Source organism: Schistocerca americana, chromosome 7, assembly GCF_021461395.2.
Source record: "Schistocerca americana isolate TAMUIC-IGC-003095 chromosome 7, iqSchAmer2.1, whole genome shotgun sequence".
Classification (NCBI taxonomy): domain Eukaryota; kingdom Metazoa; phylum Arthropoda; class Insecta; order Orthoptera; family Acrididae; genus Schistocerca; species Schistocerca americana.
In genome coordinates this window covers 415,729,536-415,748,115 of record NC_060125.1, presented here as the reverse complement: position 1 = coordinate 415,748,115, position 18,580 = coordinate 415,729,536, and positions in this window count along the sequence as shown.

The window sequence follows — 18,580 nt, the reverse complement described above, 5'->3', positions numbered from 1 at the left end:
GAATTAATTTTTCTATAGTGAGGAGAGCTGTTTACCTTAACGAGTTCAGACATGTGTGACAAATCAATAGAATCTAGTGGAGGAATTTTCAAATTCAAACATATAGATGGAAATGTCAGTGAATCTTACAATTTCGTATGTCGGACAGCATGGAATTTCGTACTCTCCTTCTAAATTATGGTAGAACAAACAAATTCCGTGGTAACACCTTATGCCATGTGATCAATAATATTGCTGAAAGGTGGTCCAAAGCATAAAAATTCCATGCATTGAACAGAGTTGGACAGGTCACGATTGATCTATAGAAATGCATACTTTCGTATACTCATGTTAGTGGACACCGTGGGATACGGCTATGCTATGGGCAGCCAAGAATGTGCGCTGGTTGTGGTGCGCCAGGCCATGTTCGCAATTTAAAGCTACCAGGACCCAGGGTGCGGACATTGCTTCTACACTGGAGCGAATCACGACAAACTTGTCGAAGCCGAATGCTGATGTGAAGGAAGATACCATATGGAGCTCTTCCAAAAACGGACAAGCTGATGTTTTCCATGAAATTCACGCCACCTGGAGCCAGGGCGGGACAGACATTGCCTTTACAGAGGACGAACCTCGAGAAACTAGTTGACACCAGATGCTGACGAAAAGGAAAATTCCCAAGGGAGCACTTCCCAAATAAATCGAGAGTGGCTCATCAGGGCTCTAATCAAGTAGCCCCAATACTTGACGAAAAAGGGAAAAGGATTTTTAGCGAAATGACTCGGGAGGCTCCAGCAACGCGTGATTCCAGCCACACTGCGTCAGGTCAAAGGGAAGTAAGTAAGTCAGCTGCCTCTGAAATGGATTCACATCAAGAGGCACTTGTTGACATGATGTACTGACAGTCTCAACCACAAATGCGAGATCATCATGACCTAGGAAAAAACGGGTGACATTTTGTACCACACCACAAAATCTTGGTTGAGTAAACTGAGGAAATGGTTGTGATTACAGACATGGCTGCAGCCCACAAAGTGAGGGAGAAAGCGTTGTCATCCCAAACGGAGCAGCACACAACTACAACAAGACTTTCCAAGAACGCACCGACTTTGGTAGGTGGGTTTTATATGGACTGCCAACCGAACGATCCTAGTATTCCTAGTATAATCTACAAGAATTTTAATTAACTTCATTATTCCAATGATTGTTATAGCCCTGCAACAATTCTACCAAAAAAATTAATTAATGGCCCAAAAAAAATCACCATTTGAATGTGAGTTTGATCCATAAAGATCAGCACAAATACTTTCTCCTTTCCATTTTCACCAACTGATACAAATTTTCTGATCTTCGAAGTATAAATTACATTAATTTTACCAACTGCAATTATTGTGAACATATCAGATTTATAATTTGAGCACTCTAAAAAACATTTTTCTTTCTAGTCCTTTTAAGAGGATTGCACCACGAATGAAATCAAGGAGCCCTACAATAGGCAGAATAAAGGGTTTTAGTCAAATATAACCTTTGGGTTGCATGTAACAGTATTAATATAGTCAGTCAACGTTGTATCAAATATGAAGCGAAGTATACCCGTCTCTTTGGACCTTGAAGGTTGGTAAATGTTTACTAACACTACACAATAACTGAAGTCAAATCCGGTGTATTACTCTGACTAATATAATTCAACTATTAGGATTCAGTTAAGGAAATGTAAAGCCAATATTAAAGCTGCCATCTTTTTATATGAGCGGTTAAGATCTGTTAACATTTCTAGCTTTTATATGGTTTAAATGAAACATTACAATTTCACTGTAAATATAATCTATCAATAAATATTACCTAAAAATATAAATATTTCCTTAACATCTTTTGTGTCACACTATAATTATAAACTGTTTAGGTGAAAGAGAAAATACTACTAAAATAATCACTAAAAATGAAAGTTAAAAGATAGATCTTAAAAATAAAATTATACGAAACTTGAACATAACTAATTAAGCAAACGTTATAAACAAACAATGACCACCTAATAGTACTCCCCAGCTATAACCGAAGGACGTATTAATAAAAACCCATCTTAAAAGTTAAATACGTTTCAAATTCTCTTGAAATAAAAGGTATACATCATATAGGACCAACAAAACCAACAAAAGATAACATATGTGAGCTGAGGATTTCTCGGCGTATATGCTGTTTGAAGGGTTCCCGTGTGTCAGCCGGATACGATAGTCGAGAGCCCACGATATTTCGGCGCTCTCTGGCTTTAGTACATATCCAGTGCGGGTCCAGGTCCGATTTCGTGCGCCGACGGCGTGTCCGATGGTGGGTAAACTGGAGGCCACGGTAGGTGAATGGGAGAGACGGGACGGGGCGGCGGCAATATCTCTTCGGCGGCCATGGAGAACTAATCTCCTATTCACTTGCACCGTTGCTCTTTGATGGAGCTTAGTATTGGTTCCCAGGCCTTACTGAGTTGGTAACAAGTGTATCTGTTGGCGACATAGTCTGTTACGCGAATTTCTATGGCCTCTTTCAGGATGCAGTCCCAGTATTTATATGTGAAGTCCAGAACTTTTGCCTCGTCATAATTCACTGTGTGTCCCGCGTTTATGAAATATCCTGCTACTGCAGATTGTCGTGGTTTGCATGGCGGCTGTAGAGTTGCAATTCTCTGCATCGATCTTCCACGGAACGAACTGTTTGACCGATGTAGGATGTTACATAGCCGCACGGAATCCCATATAAACACAGGACACGAAGCGAACTATGGCTAGACAAAATTACTGGCCTCCACAAATAACTACGGGGCTGCATCTTCAAAGAAGCCAAAGAAATTCGAGTTACAGACAACCTTGTCAAAAGTGGCACTGGTTACCAACTGAGTAGGTCCTGGGAATCAATACTAAGCTCTGTGAAGAATCAACAGTGCAAGCGGACACGAGATCATTCCACCACAGCCACAGAAGTGATACTGAGCCGCCACCCCCCCCCCCCCCCCCCCTCACGACCGCACAACCTACCGCTGCCTCCGTTTCTCCCACCACCAAGCACACGCGAGGGATAAATACTAGCTCCAGAAAGCGGAGGGGGGACCATTGGATCAGCAGCACCGGATGATGGCGGAACGGTTATTCACTAAAATGTCGTGGGCAGACGACAATCGTATGTGGCAGGACCCACGAGAACCCTTGAAACAGCATAAAAACCGGGAAAGCCTTATATCACATATTACCAACCTCCATGGGGAAGATATGTACCATCTGGTGAAGAAACAGAATAAGCATCGAAACAAGACAGATCGTCTGCTAAGTTGACTCACCTTATTGTTAAGGTGCAGAGACAAACACACCATACCTACTTTCGACAAAGTCGTGCGTCACATATGCACATCAGCAGTGAATCATATCAAGCAAAGAACCAGCCTGGCCCTGGTCAGGGAAAGGATTTGCTGCATCCGACAACAACTCGTCAAGAACACCAAGGAGCTGCTGCACCTTCAGCTACGACTATCCTTCGAGCTCCAAGAATACACGTGGGAATGGAAGGATGGAGTTACCTCCCCCAAGCAGAATGGACGCTCTCGAAAACCACGGAAAAGCAGATCACTAAGTTTGCACGGCTACCTGGAAAACCACAAGAAGAAACAGTGACCACTCGTTGCACCGTTATCAATCGCTCGGGGAAACGACTTCACAACAAAAGTACAGCCGTACTTGAAAAGCGACTCAGCCTTACGCAAAACCTGCTACTCGCCCGTTATCTGAAATATCTTCAGTAGAAAAGGGAATCCGAGGGCTACCAGACGACAAGGCTGAAAAGATCAGGAGGTAAACGTGCTGGATTATTTCGTTAGAAAGAAGCAATATCTCCAGAGGGGAAAGAACAGCACTACACAACCTCTAAGAAAATATAGAGATTGTCGTTCACCCTACCAACAAGGGGAACGCTGTCATTCTTGATGGACGCGAGCATGAACAAAAGATTCCTGAGGGACGCAACCATGAACAGAAGACGCTGCAATTACTAGAAGATACAGCATATCGGAAAATTAGAGCAGAACAGACTGTGAAGGTACAACAAAACACCGCGCTAGAGGATAAGGACATCAAGAGACCCCACCAACACTCGGCGGTAACACCGAGGATAATTGGCCGTCCAAAGACGCACAAAGATGCATTGCGACCGATAGTTAGCAACACAGAGACACCGACGTATCCCGGACACAGCATATGGCGGTCCTGCTGCAGCTCTTCGTGGGCAAATGTGCGCACCACATCCGGAATTCGGTGGACCACACTGGTCGCCTGAAGGAGCTAACTATACAAGAATGTGACATCACGGTCAGCTTTGACGTCCTGTCACTATTTACACGAGTCCCCCAGGAAGATTCTATTTATTAGTGAGAAATTCGGTGCAGAAATGTCCACTTCTCAAGCATACGCTAGCATGGACCTACCTTGTCTACGACGACCAGTACTACGAGCAGACCGACGGAGTGACCAGGGGGAGTCCTATTCTACGGTGGAAGGAAACCTATTCTTGGAGAGTTTCGAAGAATTGACCCTGGAAACGGCTGAACTGAAGCCTGCATGTTTCTTCCACTATGTGGACGACACGTTTTTAATCTGGCCACATGGAAAGAATCAACAGCAAATACTTGTATAAGACCTAAAATCCATCCATAACAACATACAGTTCACTATGAAAAGCGAGAAAGATGAACAATGCTGCCTTATCCATTCTTGCGGAACATAGTCTCCAGGTGTCTGTGGTCCTTTGATAGGTTCTGTTCGTCCGAAATTGTGTGTGATCTCGTAAGGTGTTAAGCACTGTTGGCTGGACAGAACTGATGTTTCGTAACAACTGACGACCCAATTCCTACGCTCCAACGTTCGACCGACGATTTTTTTCTGATCATGTCGCATACATACGCACTGTCAACATGGGCAAACAAGAAATGTTTCTGGGACAACGTACATAGAAAGTCAATAACAGCCATCTCCAAGATGTGAAATGTCAGCGACCCTTCGACGATACGTTGAGGGAATGCGAAGAGAAAGCCTCACAACAAGGCTCGGTGACAGAATAGTGGCTAAAACATGCCAAACCAAATAATATGGAAATGTTTCAAATTTGCGCAAGAGAAAAGTATTCACGGCAAAAAGAACATAACTGCTTATTATTTTACTTGTCTCAGAGATCTATACAGATCAGATGCCTCGGTCGTAGAAAATTACCTACGGATAAAGAAATTAAACCTCTAGAAACAGTAGACGGAAGGCTACGGACTAAGGTCTAGGACACATAATGTGATAGAACGAGAAAAATCACCTACTATCCGTGTAATCAGTGAAAATAAGAGAAGGAAGAGGGAAATAATAACACACACATGATGGCATTACAATCCTGCATCCAAACGAAATCAAAACCGCAATGTATACACCCCTGGAAGAGCTCCCAGCTGCAAAACACACCGATGCTGGAATAGAGCGAGAATTACTACAAAACATCAACAGTAAATTAAGTGTTGCTGAAGTCGAAAACCAAAATACAGCAAGAATTACTCCCATGTGTTTCCTATATGCTCCTTTCCTTGCCGTTTCTGCGCAGAATTTCGTCGTTTCAATTCTCTGTAGCGCCACATCCGAAGGGGTTCGATTGTCTTCTGTTCCCACAATTCATGTCTCACAACCATACAATACTATGCTCCAAATGTGCATTCTTAGAAGTTTCTTCTTCAGATTAAGACCTTGATGCTAGCAGACTTTTCTTTGCCAGGAATGCTGTTTTCGTCAGTGCTAGTCTGCTTCTTACGTCCTCCTTGCTCGATCCGTCATACGATATTCTGCTGCCTAGGTACCAGTCCTCCCTTCGCCCGAATTTTAATCCCATTCTTGAACCTTCGTTTCAATTCCCTCGTTGCGTCTTCGACGTACAGATTGAACAGTAGTAGCGAATGACTACATCCCTGTCTTATACGGTTCTTAGACCGAGCACCTCGCTCTCGGTCTTCCAGTCATATTGCTGCCTCTTGGTTCTTGTACATGTGTATATGGCCCACCTTTCCCTATAGCTTACCCCAATTTTTCTATATACAGTACAATATAAATGACACCCCCCATCTCTCCCATTTGACCACTCCAAGTCGCGAAAGAAACCGTTCCAGCTCTCAAAACTAACATCCTGTCCATACTCTGAATTCATAAATCCCAAAATCAATTCCTCTAGTTCTTGCTAACCGTCTTACATGTCTAAGATGTTGTAATCGTAAATTCCTCCTTATTTCCACTCTCTCCTGCAGTAAACGTTATCTGTTATAGCTATTGACACCAGCTTTTCCCTGTGGCGCACTGACAATCAAAGCTGTGATAACATTTAACTCCAAAATCTCACGCAATAATTCGGTATCAACCATCCAAATATTTCCCAAAATTCCTTACCCCAATATTCTCTGCATCATTGTCATCCACTGACCATATTATCTCCCACTCTACACCTGTTTCTTATTTCTTAAACTGATTGCAGCCATGTTACTCTAAATATAATATTGTCGGAAATGTCTTGCCTGCAATGAGAATTTGAGACTCGAGAGAAACATTCCTCTTGTCTTGTGTAAACTAATGCCGTCACCTTTATGTGATACGTAGAAGCTATCCACTCCTTGAGGCACCTATAGCCACCATCAGTCGAAGTTGACTGAATAACGTATACTACCATATCGATTTTAAACTCCAGCATAACGGCCTAACTGCTGGAAGTACGATTTATTTCGTTACTGCTGTACTACAAGATACTCTCTTCTAAGCTCTTCTACGTTCCTCGACTAGTCGCATCCCCAGCATTGCCTGTATTCCACACAACTTTCGCCACCGTGTGCTCCCAAAACCACTACCAACCTTTTGCATCATGGTTAGATACCATTCTCTGACAATACAACAATCATGGCCGGCAGAGCAAGTCCCACCCTAAACCTAACAAAAAGCTTAACATCTCCACCACTTTTATAACACACTCGTAACAAACTACATCCTTCCTAACACCTCAGGTCAGTTCTTTATCCTTCATCCACCATTCTAACCATTCTCTCAGTTACATCCATTATACAATGTATGTGACATCAGATATTACAAACACTACCACAATGATCAAAAATTTATACCCAACCGATAATATTAATGTCACTTGCATTTTCGTTGATCATTTAATGTTTTCACGGCGTCGCCTTTAAGTAAGACGTTATGGCTTCAGAGCAGCCCTTGTACTGCAGCTAAGTTTCTTACTGCCCACTCCGCAACCTCTCCAAAAACGTTAAACGACACTACAAAAAGAATCCAATTAAAAGCTGAACTATTACTATTATCTTCTCGTACTTTATGTGCTGCTCTGGAATCACTCAGAAAACAGTGAAACGCCGCAAAAAACCAATGGCAGACCAGTTCGCCTAATACCAAAATTAGGTTCTGATATGGTCAAGTGACCAGTTTCGCTTATAAGTTCCTATTGTTAACCTAGAATAAGGTCGAACTCATCTATATGTGGAAAAGTACTGAGACGTATCATTTAGTTGAGTGTTTAAGCATAAAACAGTTACCTATACATAGATTAATGTTGCGGCCTCTACTGAGTTAGAAATTACTTTTATCTCGTAATAACAACATCTCCTGGGCACAGTGACCTGGAAGAAGTCTTTCAGTTGGACGCTATTTCGGGGACTTCCTTGTCCCTCACCTCTCCCAGTAATTGTACCGGTAAAAAGCGACCAGCAGTTTGAAGTGCGTGGCAATTCTGAGAAATCTTCCATAACCTAAAAGATGATAACTACGTTAAAGGCAGACTGAAGAAACTGTTCACCGACAGCGAGTCAATTATGCTACCCTTCAGTCGGCATTTACGCACTTCACTGCTACACCACTAGACGCGACACTTATTCCACTTCACAATCTAGTAAACTTAGAAGAACATTATATACCCCAATAGAGAATTATATATTACACAAAAACTAATATACATATGCAGAAACCAACAATGAAAGTAAGAATGTTTCATCTGAACTAGCAAACTTAAAAGAGTGCTCATATTTGTTAACATTTTTGAAGATATAAGAAGTTCGTATTTAACCTCTTAACATATGTATTATTTACAATATGATGGTTTTTTTCCAACTAATTTTTTATTGCCAAAATGAAATATTCAGTGAAGCACAAGAATGACAGTAACAATGGAATTATTTTTTAGGTGCTTAACAATGGACATTTTCATCTCTAAATAGCCTCTGGTTTAAAATCTTCTTAAAATTACAGTAATTCTGTGCATCGAAGCACTAAAAATGAACAGTAATACTAACCATTAAAATTTAGAGCCATTGTTTATATGTTTGTGGCTGTGTGAAATACCCTGAAGCAAGGATCAATACACAAAGCTACACCACACTCTTTACACATGTATCTTGATTCTCTCTGTGCCTTCCTCCCTCTGGCATCACACACATTACTGCACATCCTACACGTTCATCTTGGATTCTGCTTCTTCTCTGTCGGAGGAATCGTAGATGGAAAATGACGTCCAACAAGTCGCGTTGGGGTTGATTTTGCTGATGGACGGCCCGCTGCTTTGGGTGAACATTCCTCCCCCTGATGTTTGGCAATGAGCTGTTCAGCGACAGCCACGCGAAAGTCAAGGGCAGTGAGCTTCCCTCCATGTTTTTTATATAGGACAAAGGCATTCCATTCTGCTAATTCCAATAGATGAAAAAATATCTTCTTTTAATACTTTTTACCCCTCTTTCGTGGCAATGGATTGTTTGCGATGTGCTGATCAACGTTATCCACATCCCCCATTGTGTCATTATAAGCAAATACAGCCACTGGTTTGGCAATATATTTGTTTCTAACTTTCGGTGTTTGTATTTCCGCATTGTGGATAGTGGACAGCATGCAAATGCCTCTCTTATCTTCCCATTTTAGTGCAGTCACATTACCTCGCTGGAATGCTGCAACCTCACATTTTTTCAGTTTCTTGGTCCGGAAAGAAGGCGGCATTTCTTTTCTTGTAGGACGCACGGTGCCATAAATATCTCTTTTTTTTTTTTTTTTTTTTTTTTAGCAGATGCTCAGAATGCTGGGGAGAACTATAATAATTATCTAGAGTCAAGCAGTATCCCATATTTACCAAGGATTGCATTAGTGTCACTACAATTTGTGACGATATTGGCAGATCCTTGTATTCTTCCTTAAATGTAGTGCCCTTGCCAACGTAAATAATTAGGTACAAAAACACATCCGGTCTGTGACTCACAACATAAATGTTTTTATGCAAAACCTAGCACACTTGAGCGGCAAATACGGGATCAAACCCAGTCGCCCTTTATATAACAGCAGGCTTTCATCTACGCTGACATCTGTTTCTGGAACACAGCTGATTCTAAATTTAGCCGACAGGTAGCTCACAATAGTCCATACTTTATTCAGTTTGGGTTGTGGATGGCTTTCTGCGCTATAGGTTGCATTGCCCGAAAAATGTAAGTTCTTCATCAAATTGAGAAATCTCTTGAATGGTAGAACCTCTCTAAAAATTGGTGTGGGTAATGCAGCTCTTTTTGTCCAGTACATCTGATATGTGAGTTTTTGACAACGCTTTGTAACAATATTACAGCAACAAATATGTACATCTCATCAGTTGTTGTTGGATTCCACGTCGGGACGTTTGTTTGTGTTGCATATTTGTTGGTCTCGGTAACCAAAATTTGCATGTATCCGTCATCAATGAACTGTCTAAAATAATGCTTGTTGTTGGCTTCCATGTCGAGACGTTTGTTTGTGTTGCATATTTGTTGGTCTCGGTAACCAAAATTTGCATGTATGCGTCATCAATGAACTGTCTAAAATAATGCAAAACATCTTCAATACAGGGTTCACAATTAATTTGAGGTTTACCAGTAATAGAAAAACGTGGTGGGGTAGGTGGCAATGGGTTAGATGGATCTATCTCGTACCACACTCTGGCGCTCGGAATGTCACACTCAGAAGAAACTGGTTCATCACTTCCTTCTTCCGAACTCTCTTCATAGCTCTCTTCAGAACTCTCGCATCCACTAAACTCAATATGAAACTCATCTTCACTCTCCATTTTCATAAAACGTGAGGAAATAACAGGCAAACTACAAGAACAGATTGTAGAGTGACCGCTAGTATAACTGCCTGATTCAGAGACATCTGTTGCCAGAAATATACACTTCAGAGTAACACACCACAGTGACATCTACCGAAACTATAATGGAACTGCCAAAACACCGGATAGAACGAGTAAATTCGGCGTTTTAAAACGTGTATACTGGGCCTTTTATTATTTCGGCAGAATTGAAAGAAACGACTACACTCGGAATTTTATGTTAAGCGGTTAAAATAAGATATCCCAGGGATGCAGATAAGCAAACGTAGTATGAAGTTCAGTGAGAAATACACAAATGACGTCGGGAAAATGACAAAGAACATGTAATAACTTGTTTACATTATCCAAAGTGTCCGGGAAGGGATTTAGAAAACAGTTTCGAATAACAGTATTTATCAGACAGAACCGGGAACACAGTGGGCGATTCCTGTTTACTGATTTAATTGTGTTAAGCACTGTCCATCGGCTTACAAATATTGCCGGCATGAATATGTGAGGAAGTTCTTTATTCATTAAGTAGCTGTGAATGTAATACGTTTTTAACTCACCGATTGACATGAAAAATGTAATAAGAGATAAATAAACATCAATAATCTGTTAATTCGCATACATATCCGATTTACCATTCATATGGAACTGAATTGCATCTGTTAAACTTTAATTGGAATCGACACGGCGGATGCTGATGCCGCATTCCGGCTAATGGAATAAACGTTATACATACAGTGTTAGCTGCGATATTGGTTTCAGACACATTTTTTGTCAAGTTTCGTTTTGTAACTAAACTCTTAAAAAGTGCTTATAGCGTTTACAGTAATTTTTCCATGACTGCTGTGCAGTAAATTATTTTCTAAGTGATTTGATGCAGTGATGACAGTAATGATGAAATAGAATCATGAGTACTAACTGTACTATATAAATTAGTTCGTTTAACTATGCTGTTTTACGAAAAATGTTAACACTTCTGTTTGAAGAGATGTAGGACAAGACACAGAATAATTTTATACTGTTGTAACAAGTCTCAAAAGGGAGAAGAGCGTATGCAATGAAATCCTTACGTACGGTACTCTGGGAATTTTAAAGTGACAATTCACTACGTATTAGCTAATCTTCTGACTTTCGGTACTAGGTGGAGCTGTAGAGGGTAAATTGCAGAGAAAAGTGGAACGTGGAATAATTCTAACAAATAATTGAGGACATCAGTTTCACATGTTACTTCGAGATGAAGACGTTGGTACACGAGAAGTGTTCGCAGCGGCTCGCACCAAATCGTCCAGATGGCTGACAAATGTTTTAAATAGAACTACGTGTAGGCATTCGGTCGAAGCCTATTATTAATCCTAGCCGCTATTCGTGTAAGAAATGAATGAATAAAATTTCGCGTTGGAGAAAGTACTCTAATCGAAAGTAGCAGCTCCAGAAAGAATCGTTCACTTTGCAAAGAAGTGTAAGTTGTTTTCAAACTTCCTGGCTGTGAAATTTGTGGAATATTTGCTGGCACAAGTGAGGCTGTGTGAGAGGGTTAATCGTGTCTGGATAGCTAAGTAGATAATGGCATTTTATGCAAGGTTCTATGTTCGAGTCTCCATCCAGCACACAGTTTAAATCAGCCAGAAGCTTTCAAAAGTTGCAGTCTTACATTTTTTTGAACGGACAGTAGCAAAATGCAGTTAACTGTATGTAAAGCTCTTATGACGATAAAATAATACTTCTTTCTTGACTAATTACAACATGTGATGAGGTTGTATTGCGTATGTCATGTTTTACGGTACAGATAGGACCAAACATGTAACTGTGATGAGTATCAGTACGCACTGTACGTATTAATGATATGTGGCATAGATATTACTGGAGGATGTAACGATAATTTAGTTACATTACTTAACTTTCTGTCCATATAACCGATGATGAAACTATAAATCCACTACCGTAACCATGTTAAAATTACGTACATGCTTTTGGTGTTATAAAGTGTACAATTACCTATGTACACAAGAGTAATGTGCGAATGTTCATTTACTGTCTTCGGGTTCAAGAATTTCTTCTCAGGAGATACCTAAAGAATATTTACGCTGTAGAACTGTGCAGTTATTACGACGCAGCATTCCTATGAACTTTCAGTGTCACTCGATCTGGTATGAAACATTCGATTCGTAGTGACATATTGGCTAGGAGCTAGAAATACAAATTACCGATGTTTTACGTATCCACCCACAACTTGCATGCTAATCAGTGGAATAAAATGTTTTTTCTGTTGAGGAAAAACATTAAATTATCTTATATAACTAAAAATTCTGACTCATCATAAAGTACTAATACTGCTAATTCTACAGCCTCCAACGCTTATTTACATTCATGATCATCAGGAAATAACACGAAATTCGTAAATGGGTCAGGAATGTAGCAATTAACAATACTATATACGCTTGACCCAACAGTACAAAGAGGTTTCAGATTTACGTATATCGACTCATGGCCAAAAAAAGTCTACCATTGAGGAAGGTGTTTCTGAAACTCTACGCTTGGAGCAAAACACAGAATGGAACTGTTTCATGGACTACGGAAAACTGGAAGAGAAGAGAATTGAAACAATTGAGATGCGATGCTGTAGAAGAATGCAAAAAAATAGATGGGCGGAGTAGGTAAAAAGTTAAGAGATTCTCCACGGTGCTGGCGAGGAGAAGAAAACGCGGAATCATTGACCAGAAGACGAGGCACAATTATACTCCATTGGTTAAGTCTTCAAAGAATAACTACCATGGTATCTGGAGAGAACTGTAGAGGGTAAAACTGTGAAGGAAGTGAGAGACTTGAATATATCTAACAAACAACTGACGATGTTTTTTGTAGGTGCACACTGAGATGAACTGTTTGCGCAGGAGAATAATTTGTAGTGGGTGGCATCAAATGAATGAGATGAAGGATGCATAAAAACAATCACGAGTCTCTTCCTAATCCTTTCCTCCGGTGGTACTACATTACACACCGCGTGAGGGAGCCCTTTGTAACACGTGAATTTGTGGCACCCACCTACAGTGTCTGTTTAATCTTATCTAACCAGTGACTTCCTTCCAATCTTGGAGCAATTAGGGTCATTGTTACTGAGTCCAAGTATCTTCTCAGCCTTTTAACGCACGCTTCACGGAAGTGCATATTTGAGAGATTGATTTTGCGTCTAGAAAAGAAGGCATAACTATAGATATCTTAGCCGTTCCCTGTTTGCACTTGACGCACACTGTAGTGTGGTTCATATACTTCCGTGCAGCGACCTTTGTAGTTGAATCTGATGGCAATAGATTTTGTCAGTACTATGTGCTCGGTTAAGATCCAGAAGTTAAAGAAATCACATGATCAAGTGGCATAATGGCCTCGAGCTACAGCCAGGGGTAGTTCGCGTGTCTAACGCAAGTTTTTGTATTTGACGCCACTTCAACACTTCGACGATGATGAAATGATGATGGCAAAACAACACCCAGTCCCCGACCAGAGAAAGTCATGAACGTGGGTGGGAACTGAACTAAGGACCTTAGGTTCTAGGGGAAGCAAAGCTAATCACAAGTCGACATTCCGCTAACAGCAGCTAGTAAAAGTGTCAGTATCAGGTAGTGAATGTATCAGTGCTATCACCGCATAGGTACCTGATGTCGACTCTAACTTGCTAATGCGTTTAATGTCACGCAACTCACTTATTTTTTGTGTGGGAGGCATCGACGTTCAAAAAATTGACTATTTCAAACTCACAATCTACGCCCAACGCATTCGGTAGACGTGACTCTGCTGTATGTGGCAGGTACCTTACATTCAGAATCTGCTACTGTCTTATCAAAAATTCCAGTCTGCGTGTTTCTGAGTAGTGTTTGACATCAGAAGTTTGGGTCTGTTATGGCCTCATGATCACTTCTTACATGGTTTGAGGGAGAGGAAGGAGAGAGGTACGTAAGAAAAACACACCCAACAGCATTAACAGTACCTAATGAAGTGGGTTATCAGGGCTGAAGGAAGTATTTGTTGTGAATACAATTACCTTCCGGTATACAACTCACTGAGAAGATTAATGTACAGGGCAATTCAGCTGCTCCTACCGACTTCTTTTACGAACCTCACATGACAGAACAATGTTGTTGACCAGATCGCTCTGGAGAAGGGGAGCACATTGTCAGAATGTCGCAGAACAATTGGTAAAGCATACGAAAGTATTTTACACCTGCTGTACAAATTTGGTTTATGAAACTACCTTAGCACATTAACGTGGTGAGTCTTATATAAATTTTTCATTCGGTCATATACCGGAAAGTTGTTATTAACACACTTACCATATCGATATACCTGCTAATTTGGTTGTTCCCGATGGAGAAACACGCTTTATAAGGTAAAATTTCTGAACCATTTTCCAAAGATTAAGTACTATAAACGGAAGAGCTCTACAGAGACATCCAAAACCTCTATGACTACACCGCTAATTAAATAAAGATTGGAGACACTTCGAGTAGTACGGCAGAAGTAAGGTATACTTTGGTTCAAAAATATCTTGTAACTTTTGGCCAGTCCTCAATTGCACTTTTTTACAGTATGATTTAGTTTGGTAACAGTCGCCCAAAGCTCTGAGACGGCTGTTACCTGTTCTGGATACTGTTCCGATACTGACGTAGTGCGGTTTGCACAATCTAGATCGATGTGAGGAGTTGCATCACATTCCTATATACTGAAGAAGGGTGATCGAAATGTTTTTGTTGTTTCCATTATCTGTACCGTCATGGTAAAACTAAGCTTCCTTCATATAGTTTTGCCCATATACTTGTACCGCAATATTGGAATTAACAAATTCAGTTAACTGTGCTCAACAGCTTTTGCTAACAAATGTATTAAATGTCTGTTATGCACCACACGCTCATTATGGTAAGATAGCACCTGCATGCTGGACTGGTTTTAACAAGCATATGAACCAGATATAGATAAAAAGGAAGAAGAATATCAGTAATGGCAACTTAATCTCTTGTAGAAGAAGACGACAGACGAACTTAACACCAGTATTCGATTACTGCTCGTGCTGTTATCAGCATTCACCTTCCGATGCTGCCAAGTAGAAAGGTTCCACGTGCAAGTAAGGTTCAGACTACCAAAACGTCTGAATTGCAATTTTCATACCTTCTCTCGAAGTTCCATGGAAAGTTTTGTAGAAGAATACGTATGACGTAAGTCTTTTAAAATCTCCAAGCACATGCAGACACGAAATTAAGTGTCATGGTTATTCACTACGATAGTACTAAACATCGCCGCCGTGGCAGATATAACGACGTGATACAATTGAAATTAACACATTTGAAGCAACAATGAAATCTGTTTTTAAATGTTCACATTTAACTACTTTTTTAACAGTTTTAACAGCAGATAAACTGCAACTCCTGCTTGGACGAAAAAACTGTCGCGCGTTGGTGATAGCTGAATATTCGCGGAAACCAGAGCTGGAAATCACAGCACGGTGCAGATTTCAAGCCGTGCGGGATATAAAACTCAATCCACTGCCGCAGTTCCCTGGTATCGCGTTTCATATAAAAGTCGGTAACAAAATATAGAGTTTATAATCTTCACGGATGACAAGCTTTCATTTTATCAAGTTGAGTGTATCACAGACTCCGCCATTTATTGACAGAGATTTCACCAATAGCGTTACACGATACTGGTATTTGCGGCAGTTTTATATTTTATCTGATATTCACAGTCAGTTCGTCGCAGAACAAAACCTTTTTTATTTTTTTTAAGAGTACGCTTAGTGAAGCCTATGCTTCATGTAATTCCTTGGTTTCAGTTACGTCAGTGGGACTCAGAAGATTTTGGTAAATTAAAATTTTAATAGTTTTCGTCATATTGGGTTACAGAAACGAAACAAAATATCTTTCCTTGTAACATGCGCTCATGGTTATCGTAAGCAGTAAACTGCTACAACGATATCATGAGTTGGTTGGATATAAAGTACTATATTTGGTGAAAGAGGATTTCTAAATGAAGCCGCAGCAACTGAATTCCTGAATTCATACTTAATGTCACTGCCTTCAGAACCTAATACAATTCCCAATTCGATGTAATTGTTAGTCTGTGACGATCGGCTAGAGTGTCTAACTAGTTGGTGTGTTACTGCCTTCAACAGTTGATAGGTTTAAAAATTACAGATAGCAACAACTGAAAATGTTTCCTAAATTATAGAAAACAAAACTTGATATGAATAACAATTTAAAGCAATGTGCTTAAGTACATTCTCTTACAAACTGAAATAATTAGCCTAAAATTTAGATAGTAGAAAACATACAGTTGATATAGAGCAAATTAGTATGTAAGTAAATGCCTAAATTAATTCAAGAGAATTTGAAATACTCTTAGGAAACACATCACAAATAAATAACATACATGAAGTTTGTCCCATAGCTCTAAGCTGAAAATGAAACTAGTGCTTCGCGATTGTAAATCACTACCTCGAGGTATGGAAATAATGGCCGGAAACGAACACTTACGTTTTTATAAACCACTTATACGACAACAGCTTAAGCTCGTAGCAAACTACAATTAACCAGCCTCATTGCATCCCGTACAACGGAACGCCAAACTCTGCTGCTTTATCTTAAACATTCCAGTTGCCTCTGGTATGATGAGACAGAGAACTACGAACCTACCCATAGGATCGAAGGTGGAAGGCGCTGACTTGTGTATAGGACGGGTTTGGCTTAAGAAAGTAGCTCATAATACTCTTACATTTCTCTAAGAACATTCTCCAGCATCTGTTCTACATCCTCAAAGGCCCTCCCCTGTGCTGCAATTGCCAGGTCATCGGCGTACGGAAAATGTTGTGTATGTTTAGATATCGGTTGGTCGTTGGTGTACAGATTAAATAGGGAGGGCGCCAAACCACTTCCCTGGGGTCAGACAATTTTTCTGGTTTCTCCGTCTGCTCGCTTTCCCATTGAGGGCAACATAAAATTGTCTACTTTGTATAAAGGACTCATAATCTTTGCAAATTGATAGTGTTTTAGTTCATTATAGAGCTTCCGGAGCAGCAGCCTGTGGTTAATTGTATCATATGTGTGGAATAGATGCTTTGGATGTCTTCACGTCGTAGAAACGAGCGCAAGTTTTTACCATTACGGAGAGAGATACCACGTTTCCAGACAGGTCCGTACTATATGAAATCCTTACGGGCAATCTGTGTCAGGTGCGGCAACGCACGTTCAAACAGCCATTCTCTCAACAGTAAGCTTTACAGTAGTTGGTTTCTGAGCTGAGGCAAGCGCAGCAGTCACAATGGATCTAAAGGTGTTGTCGGTCGTGAATAGTCCGTCAGAATATGTAATCGAAAGGTAGGCAAGTACCTTACTGGACACATTGGTCGCGTGTCAGCGAGATAGAATTTATGAATTAGGCCAGATTTAAATAACTCAAAATTAAACTTTTATTCGAATCTCGTAGTACGATTTTGTTGTTTTGATTCAATAATAACTTTCGACAAAGTATGCGAAGTACTATATTGGACACAATGGCCGCTTGTCGGCGGCACAGAAATTATGAATTAGGCCAGATTTGAGTAACTCAAAATGGAACTTTTATTCGAATCTCGTAGTACGATTTTGTTGTTGTTTTAATTCAATAATAGCTGTCGACAAAGTATGCGATACGTAGTTAGTGGCATATCCATTTATTGTGCTCAATGAACTACATCCAACCCTTCATCAATTAAGGCTGCCATTAACTGAAGTTCCAGTTTCGAAACGCTGTAGAAAGAAAGCCAGTTCACAGAATGACGTCGAATTTAAACAGCGTTTATAGACGCAGAAGAAGTGTCATGGAAAACAAAAATTTAACAAAAATCTTAGCAGCAGACGGCGCTGCAAGCGTCAGGGTATGCACGGCAACAGACACGCGGCACATGGCCGATCATCAGTTTGTGTCCTAGAAGCACAACATGACTGTCACCATTATGGGTCGTGCGCTGCAGGTGCAGCTGTTTTACGAGAATTATGACTGTGAACCGATAGCCTTGCAAGAGTTCCGGGCGTTCAAGGATGTGAAAAAAGGCACAGGTCTGATGTCTGCTAGGGGTCTGGAAAAAATTATTACAAAATTCTGAAACACAGATTATTTTGAAGTACAATGTGGCAGTGGAATAAAGCACTTGATCCGACGTCTGTCGAAAATATGGGCACGGCATTGCAGAATGGGTCGAGCAGTTGTGTGCAAAAAATGCAGCACACGAAGAACTTCCCACACGTGGGTCATACCTGCTAGCACAGTGGAGAACATCGTATGAAACTTCGTGCATTGCTATCCATATGAAACCATCTATGTTCAGGAGTTTCTTCCTGCTGACTTGCCAGCCAGACAAACATTCGCTCTGGAATTTCTTGGTAGCATGGAAGTGGACGATGAATGGCTGTAGAACATTCTG